The sequence below is a fragment of the Tursiops truncatus genome, chromosome 6 (assembly GCF_011762595.2).
Source record: "Tursiops truncatus isolate mTurTru1 chromosome 6, mTurTru1.mat.Y, whole genome shotgun sequence".
Classification (NCBI taxonomy): Eukaryota; Metazoa; Chordata; class Mammalia; order Artiodactyla; family Delphinidae; genus Tursiops; species Tursiops truncatus.
The window spans coordinates 35053035-35064305 of record NC_047039.1 but is presented as its reverse complement, the minus strand read 5'-3'; the positions used below and the strand labels follow the sequence as shown (position 1 = coordinate 35064305).

Genomic DNA, 11271 nt, shown 5'->3' with positions numbered 1-11271 from the left:
GTGCTCCCTTACAATTTGTAAATGGGGAAAGTGAGGCCCAGAAAGGATAGGACTTTGTACCAAGTCAATGACCCAGGAGGACCAGAAGCCAGACATCCTGATTTCCAAGTGGGTCTGCTTGGTAAGCCTTTGTGCTTCCCTTCGAGATTCAAGTCTCTCGGACTCCCACCTGGGCCCCTTCTCCAACCCTTACGCATTACCCTCTCAGTGACCCCCACCTTTCCTCCCTCCCCTTGGGTGTGCCGGGTTCACTGGTTCCAACAGCGACGCTCTCAAACCTAGCAATGTTCAGCCCTTGTGGAGATTAGTCACGTCACCGTTGACTCCTCCCATTGGCTCGAGGGATGGAGCGCGGCGCTATGACGTCAGACGCCCAAAGGGGAGGAGCGGTGAGGGGAAGGAGGAGGGAAGTGGGGCTTCAACATGGCGGCTGTGGCAGTGGCGGTGGCTACGGTGACGGCCTGGCCTGGGGAGAGCAGAGTTGGAGGTGGTGGTCTTCGCTCTCCCTAGGGGCCGTCAGGAGCTCAGCGGGGACCGAGCCTGGGAGGCCGGTCGGCGGCAGCACCTTTCGGCTTCTGGGACAGCGGCGCCGGCGTTCAGGTGAGGGGGCCTCCCGCTGGGGGAGGGGGAGAGGGGCGGAGTTGGGGGAGGGAGCAGGTACCGGGAGACGGATGGGGGAGGGATAGGGAGGAAGCTGGAGGCTGAGTGGAATGAGAGGAGCGGCAGCTCAGGGGGTGTGAAGGCGAAGGGGCCAGAGACGGGTGACTTGGAGAGGATTCTGGGAGAAGGGTCGGAGTGAGGGGACCAGAGTTGAAGGGGCGGAGGGCAGATGGGACGCGGGAAAATAAATGAGTTCGGATTAAGGGGACTAATACTCTACTGGAAAATAGGCGCAGTAGACATCTATGTGGCTGGAGCGAGAGCTCGGTGGGAATTAGAGGATGTTGGGGAGAGGGACCCAGGTTTTAGTAAAGGTTAGTGATGGGGGCGACTTGAGGGTGAGCTGGGGACGTGAGATACAGATTTAGTTTTCCCTGAGGCGATGAGGTTAGGGGGAAAGGGAGGAGACCAGATCCGGGGCGAGTGATCTTTGGGGATATATTTGGCCTTGCCTGGTCTTCTCCAGGTATGTTAATCTTGCTTCTTTTGTTTGTTTCTTGGATGGAGACTTATCTGTACAGTCCCCCTGGGCTTCATAAACAGCCCCTAATCTTTCTTGTGGATCATTAAGATATAGTTCATTTATTTGATCTCTGTCAGCGATCTCTGACCTTTGTGTTGTCGCCACATTTTTGTTTACAGACAGTTTCTTAAAAGTGTGGCTAGGCATAAAAATACATTTTATATTAAACTGAAATAAAATTTTGAGAGTTTTTAGACACCACGGAGTGTTGCAAAACCAGATTTGGTAATTTAGTTATCTATTAAATAGCTTCTGTTCTAACTCACCTTACTAGGGCTTCTTTCTTTCCTCAGTTCTAATTATTAGAATTTGAGAATTTGGATAGATATGATGGATGTTTCTCTTTAGAATTTTGTCAGATTTGATGATGTGAAAAACGGGGCACTTAGTCTTTAGTGATAGACAGCTCTTTCTAGTTAATGTCCCAAACTAGTTAAACTGAAAGTTTCTGTATTATTTTGTAGCAAAGAATGTAAAATGTCTGAAGTCTAAAAGAATTACACTGTCTGCATTAACCTACTTTTTAAAGTGGGATTTTATAAATTAAATTTTTGTTTCTAATCCATCCTATTCATTCTTTGTTACTTATTTATTCAACGTTTATTGACTGCCAAATGTGTGTTGCATTAATAAGTCATTATAATTATGGAAATGGCAAAATTAATATTTCTCTAGTGAGAATATAATTGCACAGCCTCATTGGAAGAAAAAGTGTTTTTTGGAAATGAAGACTAAGGAAGTCTTATAAAATTATGTAAATATAAGAACTTACTGAATTTTTCTGTTGTTTAGTATTTGACTCATTATTTCATCATGACATACTTTATGTATATCTGAAAGATTTTATTTTTCTTTTTAATTTTGAAGAAGACAGTAACAGTATCCTAATATGATAATATTAGGTCTGTGGACAATTCTCATCAGTAGTTTTTAGTTCCCATTTCTCAGACTGGCAAACATCACTTTATCTTGGGTGACTTTTCTTTGATATCTTGACTGTGGTAAGGTATTTAAAATGAGGATTCCTGAAGTTTAATTCAGTGACTAAAATTCTCTGAATTTTTTCAGCATTATAAATGTATCTTCATTACCTCAGAGTGTAGTCAGTATTATACATTTTTCCTGTTATTTAATTATATTGTTGAATGTTTTGAGGTTTTTTTATATGTAGATTATTTTAAGTGTAAACATTTTCCCCACAGAGGAACCAAAACCAAAACCAGACCATCAGTTTATCATTAACCAAGTAATTTTCTTCAGACAGTCTTTCTCAAGAAATGCAAAAGGTAGCATACAGTACCTTAAATTAGGTATTAAATAAGCTTCTTCTTGGAGTCAAGAAAACCTTGAGTTGAAGCTTAGAAATAACTGGATTTAGTTTCCCACATAGCATGGGAATCCTTGCATCTGTATCACGAAGATAAGTGAAAATCTATCCTCTTTTCCAGAATCTAATTCGTTATAGGAAAGAGCCTTTCAGTCAGAGAAAGATGTAAGCGGAGTGTTGCTCTTCTAACCTGTAGCACACAATTTCTTGTAATATTGGAAAATAATTTGAATGTAAGAATAATATTTTCCTATGAATTGAGAATTATAATTTCAGATTTAAAAAATTTTAGGTGAGGGCAGCTAGATTTACAAAGGGATATGTGCTAAAATTGGGTCTATATTAATGAGCTAGGCATTGTTAAACACTTTACATAATCTCACTTAATCCTTACAATTCGTTTAGGTAAGCAGGCCGTGAGAGGCATTGTTTTTAGGTGTTGAGGAAACTGAGGATTAGTAAAGTTGAGTAACGTAACCAAGGTTACTAAATTTGTCCAATTTCAGTGCCTTTACTGCATCTGTTACATCATTTTGCCCCACTTAGATGGTCACAGGGCCATTTAATTCCTATCAAGTAAATTTAAAGTATAAGCATGAGTTTTAAAGTAATACCATTTTAAACTACTTGTTCTCACTGAAATAGTAGTGTAACTGGAATGATAAATAGTTCATTACAATTTTAGTCACTTAATATATCATCAGTATTCTAGGAGGAAGTAAATACCTGAATATTTTGTCCTTTACAAAATAAACTGGATAAACTGGATAAGGGACTAAAAGTTTTTATACTTGCATTGCTGAGTCAGGTTGGACCTGCTTCAGTAAGGGCCAAAATTTGTATTTGGCAGTAATCCTCATGTGTTCTCAGAATTTTGGGTTGGTCATTGTCAGTTGCTTAATGCTTACCAAACACTTCCAGGGTTTGAGTCACTGAATTGGCTCATGGTAATTGTGAATCTTGTGGTTTACTGAGTCAAGAGCCAGCAGTGTGTGTGTTTTGGTTGTTTCATTTCCTCCCCAACACTTAATATTGTCAGAGTTTAAAATTTTTTTCTTATCTCTTGGGTTTGAAATAGGATCTACTGTGTTTTTATTACCATTTCCCAAAGTTGAGCATCCTTTTTGTATGTTCCTTGGCCATTTGTGCTTCTGTGATGTGTATATTCAAGTTCTCTGCCTATTTTTGAGTTTTCTTTTTTTCTTACTGATTTTTAAGAGTTCTTTATTTATTTTGTATACTAATTATTTGTTAGTTGATGGTTTGCAAATATCCTCTCCCAATTTGTGACTTGTCTTATCTCTATATAGTCTTTTGATGAGAAAAGTTCATAATTTTAATGAACTGAACTTTTCATATTTAGGAAATCCTCTTCTACTAGGCATGCTGTTTTAATAAATAAGAGTATACGTGTCTGTCACGTGGCATCTAATGTGACATTTAGTACCAATATTTGCTTGATTAGAAAGGCCAGCTTCTCAAGAGTTGTGTTTGTATTGTCTTTGGAGTTACAGGGCCAGACTTTTTTAAAAAAATAAGTTTATTTATTTATTTATTTAGTTTTGGCTGCATTGGGTCTTCGTTGCTGCGCATAGTTGCGGTGAGCGGGGACTACTCTTTGTTGTGGGTGTGTGGGCTTCTCATTGTGGTTGCTTCTCTTGTTGCAGAGCACGGGCCTTAGGCTCGTGGACTCAGTAGTTGTGGTGCACGGGCCTAGTTACTCTGCAGCACGTGGGATCTTCCCAGACCAGGGATCGAACCTGTGTCCCCTGAATTGGCAGGCGGATTCTTAACCACTGCGCTGCCAGGGAAGTCCTGGGCCAGAGGGTTTTAAAAGCAGCTTGAGTTGTGCCTTATACACAGGTTACATATATTTCCCCCAACTGGGAAACTAATAGATTTGTGAATGATGTATGCATTTTACAAAATGTTAATAATGTGGTATGACGGTGAGAGAGTTTTCTTGTGCGCACAATTCATGAGTCACTCATTCTGAGCAGTTAGGATTTCTACTAAAATATGTTCAGAAAGATTTTTTGATATCTAGTCCTGTCTAGTGTGGGCTTTATCAAGAATAATTGTGGGTCTTCCCTGGTGGTGCAGTGGCTGGGTGTCCGCCTGCCGATGCAGTGGACACGGGTTTGTGCCCCGGTCCGGGAGGATCCCGCATGCCGCGGAGCGGCTGGGCTCCTGAGCCATGGCTGTTGGGCCTGCGCATCCGGAGCCTGTGCTCCGCAATGGGAGAGGCCGCAACAGTGAGAGGCCCGCGTACTGCAAAAAAAAAAAGAAGAATAAAGAATAATTGTGGTTTGTGAGAGAGCTGACGTGGAAACATTTTGGAAGAGTTTTTTTGTTTTTATTTTCAAGTAATACAATATTATATAATTAGGATAAAATTAGGTGGACTGTAATTACATTAAGTAAAAAGGAGAAATATGTAAATTTTCATAGTTAAACAACTTTGGACTTCCCTGGTGGTGCAGTGGTTAAGAATTCGCCTGCCAATGCAGGGGCCACAGGTTCAAGCCCTGGTCTGGGAAAATCCCACAGGCTGCAGAACAACTAAGCCTGTGAGCCACAACTACTGAGCCTGTGCTGTAGAGCCCGCGAGCCACAACTACTGAAGCCTGCGTGCCTAGAGCCTGTGCTCTGCAACAAGAGAAGCCACTGCGATGAGAAGCCCGTGCACCACAACAAAGAGTAGCCCCCTCTTGCCACAACTAGAGAAAGCCCGCACGCAGCAACGACGACCCAAAGCAGCCAAAAATAAATAAAATAATTAAAAAAAACCCCAGAACAAAACAAAACAAAACAACAACTTGTTCCTGTGTGTGGGGGGGTGTTTTTTGGGTTTTTTTGCTCGTATGTTTATGGTATTTAACTTAAATTAGATACATTTAAAAGAATGAAATACTCTTCTTAGTATTGGAGAAACTACATCTGTTTAAAGTTATGATGGGGAATTCCCTAGTGGTCCAGTGGTTAGGACTCCGAGCTTTCACTGCCAAGGGAGCAGGTTCAATCCCTGGTCAGGGAACTAAGATCCTGCAAACCACATGGTGTGGCCAAAAAAAAAAAAAAATTATGATGAACATTGCAAACTGACTAGAACATATATGAGGGAGGATATAGTTTTTCTGTTTTGTTTTTTAAACTCCCTACCCAGTTCTTTGGACTGTGTGGCTCCTATCCACCATTAAACCCTTATCTCTTAGGTTATTTTTATAAAAATCTTGAGCGATTTGATTTACTCTGTCATGTATTAAAGCCTCTAAAAACTTTTTTCTTTTTTTCATGAGAAGACTATGGAGTACTATGAACTTTGGGAACTGTTCTTCTAAGCAGTTGGATGTTCTGATCCTGGCAAAGATCATGTTGAAATATAAAACATCCACCAGACTTTAATTATACTGTAAATACTGTATAGTGATATACAGTACACCCTTGGTATTTGTGAAAGATATGTCCCTAAAGTTTTGAGAATCCTTGCATAAATACCATACTTTAGAATGTCTCTCATAGCTTATAGAAGAGTATAATGGAAAATTTTTAGTTACCATCAGATTTGATGGGTAAATAGAAGAGAACAACAAAGTTAGAGATTTTGATGCTAAACTCAGCCTTCAGCTACCTTTAATTCCCAATCTTTTGCTGTTTGTCACTGCTGGCTGGCCTATCCCCAGCCTCTTTTTTTTTTTTTTTTTTTTTTTGCGGTACACGGGCCTCTCACCGCTGTGGCCTCTCCCGCCGCAAAGCACAGGCTCTGGACGTGCAGGCCCAGCGGCCACGGCCCACGGGCCCAGCCGCTCTGCGGCATGTGGGATCTTCCCGGACTGGGGCACGAACCCGTGTCCCCTGCATCGGCAGGCGAACTCCCAACCACTGCGCCACCAGGGAAGCCCCCCCAGCCTCTTTTAATAACCCTTTGGAGACTCAAGGTCAGACTGGCTTTGCTTGTCTTGTGCTGCATCTTATCATCATGGTCTTAGTCCTAGGCAGGGTTCATATCCTCATTTCTTCCTTCGTTAAGTAAGAATGGAATCCTCCTAATCCTGACATCTTCCTATAGTTTGTGAGTGTTAATATTTCCTTCTAGAGTTCAGTGGCAAAGGATATGGGCAGTAACTTCCTGTTTTCTCCTTCAGGCAGATTATACCTTATACCACACCATGTATGATAAATGACTCCTTTCTGTGGGTGGAATTCAAAGTCAAATGTCAGCTAGATTACAAATTATTATATGGAGTGGAATTTAGGGGTAGCTTGTGAATTCTCAAAAAATTTTCTTCCATCAAAGGTTACTCTATTTCCAAGTGATAATAACAATAGGAAATCAACCAGCCAACTTACCACAAATTTTGTTCTGAAATACTTTAAAATTACTGAAGGTCTTGAATTGTTTATATCCTGTCCCATCCATTTTCTGAAACTGGAAATTCTAGCTAGTTCTTATAATTTAATAGGGAATCTAACTTTATCCTTGTAGTAGATAGTTTTTACAATAATATTTCACTTACCTGGCTTATTCAGAGACCTCGGTGTTTCGTTTTTTTTTCTTTTCTGTACGCGGGCCTCTCACTGTTGTGGCCTCTCCCGTTGTGGAGCACAGGCTCCAGACGCACAGGCTCAGCGGCCATGGCTCACGGGCCCAGCCGCTCCGCGGCATGTGGGATCCTCCCGGACCGGGGCACGAACCCGTGTTCCCTGCATTGGCAGCCAGACTCTCAACCACTGCGCCACCAGGGAAGCCCCCTCGGTGTTTTATATAAGCAGAATTTTAAGATAATGGAACGTTTCTTCTTTGAGAGCCCATGTTAAAATTATTGGTAGATTATTAAATGAGAATCTTTTATAACTATACCTTTTATAATGCAGTCAGTAATAATGTATGGCTTACTCCATAATAATGTAGGTCTTACTCCAAATGTCTCTAGGAAGCTATGCTTTTTGAGTTGTTGGGTCTCTGTTTAAAAAAAAATGTTTTTGGTCTGTATGTATTACTGGCAGTAAAATTTAATGAAAGAGTGTACATATTAGGGTAACTGAGGCTTATTTTATTTAGTATTGTAAGAAATTATATTTAGGCACAGTTCTAGTTTGAGACGTTCTTGATCTGTCCAACACGATAGCCACATAGTGCAGATATAAAACATTTTTATCATTATGGAAAGTTCTTTTGGACAGCACTGTTCTCGACAGATGCTTGTCAAATTTTATTGTGCGTGTAGATCACCTGGAGATTGTGGTAAAATGTAGATTCTGATTCAGTAGTTCTGGGTGGGCTTGCGATTGTGTATTTTTAATAAGCTCCCAGGTTATGTTGATGTCTCAAGGACCATACTTTGAATAGTAATTTAAAAAAATAATTTATTTTATTTTTGGGCTGCGTTGGGTCTTTGTTGCTGTGCGTGGGCTTTCTCTAGTTGCAGCAAATGGGGGCTACACTTTGCTGCGGGGCGTGGGGTTCTCATTGCGGTGGCTTCTCCTTGTTGTGGAGCACGGGCTCTAGGTGTGTGGACTTCAGTAGTTGTGGTGCACGGGATCAGTAGTTGTGGCTCGCCGGCTTAGTTGCTCCGTGGCATGTGGGATCTTCCCAGACCAGGGCTCGAATCCGTGTCCCCTGCATTGGCAGACAGATTCGTAACCACTGAGCCACCAGGGAAGTCCCTCAATAGTAAAGTTTTGAATTTACTTTAACGTGAGGTTGATTTGGGACCTTTTTATGAGATGTTTTCTAAATATATTATAAGCTTTTTAATTAACATCTTTTGCCAGGAGAGATTATATTGTAATGGACAGAACTCTGGACAGTGAGTTGAAAGATCTAAAGTTCTAGTTCTGGTTTCCCATTTAAAACTAACCATCTCTTTCAGACTTGAACTTTTTAGTTTGTAGAATGGGGGTACCTGCTTACATCTCCTAGCATGTGAGGTTCATATAAGATGATGTATGTGATGGTCTTTTCAAAAGTACCTAAGACTTTAACATATAGTTTTAAAAATTATAAAGTTTTTAACATATACTTTGTTAGAAGCATAATACTTTTCCACTGTTAGCTAACATTCTTATTTTTCTAAAGCTAATATACTGCATTTTATCCAGGAATTCTCAGTAACTTTTATTTATTTTTTTATGCTTAATGTTTGTCTTTTTCCATTAGAATTAATTTTAATGAGGGATTTTGTCCTGTTATAGTTGCCACTTAGAGAAGTACCAAGCAATAATTGTAGGTACACCTTAAACAGATGTTGAGTGAATGAGGCATGAAGCCTGAGAAATTGCCTTTTGCTGTGACCAGGCAGGGATAGTTTTTCAAGTGAACAAAATTTGATTGGGAACCAGGAAGGGGGGAACAAAAAAGTAATTATTTAGGGACTTCTCTGCTGGTGCAGTGGTTAAGAATCCGCCTGCAATGCAGGGGACACAAGTTTGAGCCCTGGTCCAGGAAGATCCCACATGCTGTGGAGCAGCTAAGCCCATGTGCCACAGCTACTGAGCCTGCGCTCTAGAGCCCATAAGCCACAACTACTGAGCCTGCGTGCTACAACTACTGAGGCCCGCGCGCCTACAGTCCATGCTCCACAACAAAGACAAGCCACCACAGTGAGAAGCCTGTGCACCGCAGTGAGAAGCCCGAGCACCACAAGGAAGAGTAGCCCCCACTCGCCACAACTAGAGAAAGCCCATGCACAGCAACGAAGACCCAATGCAGCCAAAAATAAATAAATTTAAAAAAAGAAAAAAAAAAGAATTTTCCCTTTCACCCAAAATGTGCACACACACACACACAAAATTAAAAAAAAAAAGTAATTATTTAGCTAGTTTTTCAATTGGGGGAAAAGAATAAAAGCCAGATAACATCTCTCTTCACTGTAGAATTCTATTTGCATATTCCTGTGTTTTCTTTCTTTTTATTATTTTTTGGCTGCGTTGGGTCTTCTTTGCTGCACGTGGGCTTTCTCTAGTTGCAGCGAGCAGGGGCTACTCTTCATTGCAGTTTGCAGGCTTCTCATTGCGGTGGCTTCTCTTGTTGCGGAGCAGGGGCTCTAGGTGTGCGGGCTTCAGTAGTTGCAGCGCGCGGGCTCAGTAGTTGTAGCTCGCGGGCTCTAGAGTGCAGGCTCAGTAGTTGTGGTGCACAGGCCTAGTTGCTCCGTGGCATGTGGGATCTTCCCGGACCAGGGATCGAACCCGTGTCCCCTGCATTGGCAGGTGGATTCTTAACCACTTACTACCCAGGAAGTCCCAACCTTTTTTTAATTTTTATTTTTAATCTTTAACCTTTATAGAGGGTTTCCTATTTGATCTTCAGGGACTCACTTTTAAGTCAATGTAAAAAATGAATGGGTTTCTTATTATGGGTGACAGTCTCTTGGTACCAGCTTTCTTTATTTAGAGTATGTACAAGCCATTGAAGTGGGGAAATACTCTTACTAAAATAAGATTTGGTTTAGGAAGGTGAGGAGGTCCCAGTAGACAGTGGTAACTGTTGCTTGTGTTATCTTATTTTGTCCTTATAATAACCCTTTTGATTTACTTCATATTAACATTTCTTATATTATTAATCTTTGCTTTTACTTATAAGAAGAATGTGTTTGTTGAGTTTTGTTATTAGAGATATATTACAACCCGTTTTGATAGATACTTGTACAACAACTAAGATTTGTTGAAAGGTCTGCCATGTGCTTTTTGTTTTCCTTTATTAGAAATCATTTCATAATAAAATATATGAAGTTATAAAATATAGAAGAAAATTCTTTTGTATATGTATTGTATGTACCTTTAGCTTTAGAAGTAGAGCTCTTTTCTTTCTTTCTTTTTTTTTTTTTTTTTTGCTGTACGCGGGCCTTTCACTGTTGCGGCCTCTCTCCCATTGCGGAGCACAGGCTCCGGATGCACAGGCTCAGCGGCCATGGCTCACGGGCCCAGCCGCTCTGCGGCATGTGGGATCTTCCCGGACTGGGGCACGAACCCGTGTCCCCTGCATCTGCAGACGGACTCTCAACCACTGCGCCACCAGGGAAGCCCCTAGAAGTAGAGCTCTTAAGACAATTGCCAATAACCTTATTATGTTAATTGCTACGTTCGGTAATCTGAAGCAAATCTGTTAGTGGATAATTTTCAAAGGATGAGGAGCCTTTGTTGATTTTGTTTCCGAGACTCTAACCACACAGATATCTTTTCTATAACATTTCCTATCCTAATTTCCCATTTTCTAAAAGGCTTGTCTTTTATGCTTTTTCTTTTTTTGAACCCAGGCCGAATATTGGTCTTTGAACAGGGGGAGTAAATTCTATCATATTATGTTTATAAATCTATTTAGTTTTATTCTTATTCTACGTTTTCTGTTTACCCTCCCTTTTTCTTGCTTTTTAAAATCTTTTTCTTCCTTTTGATTAATTTTCTGTATTTGACTTCTTTGCTTTAGTTATTTGAAAGTTGCTCATCCTATTCCTTTTTTTATGTTGGTTGTTGTTAAAATTTTTATATGTAATTTTTAAATTTATTTATTTATTTGGCTGTTCCGGGTCTTAGTTGCTGCATGCAGAATCTTCGTTGTGGTGTATGGTATCTTTAGTTGTGTCATGCGAACTCTGAGTTGTGGCATGTGGGATCCAGTTCCCTGATCAGGGATCGAACCTGGGTCCCCTGCATTGGGAGCGTGGAGTATCAGCCAGTGGACACCAGGGAAGTCCAATGTATGTAATTTTTATGCATAAAATCCATGTGTACTGTATATGTAATCTCTACAATAAGACAAGTT

The 11271-nt window shown here is 40.8% G+C and overlaps 1 protein-coding gene across 3 annotated transcripts in view; it reads left to right on the top strand.

The window, feature by feature from the left end:
* Positions 1-462: 462 nt before the first annotated feature.
* The window catches only part of UBAP1 (ubiquitin associated protein 1), a 55722-nt gene continuing 44913 nt past the window's right edge, over positions 463-11271 (top strand). For 2 of the 3 annotated variants that reach the window (XM_033857955.2, XM_033857953.2), the window contains exon 1: positions 463-600. The gene's annotated coding sequence lies outside the window, so the exon portion shown is untranslated. Of the gene's footprint in view, positions 601-786; positions 1127-11271 lie in introns of those variants that run through there. The other variant, XM_033857954.2, reaches the window with a different exon arrangement.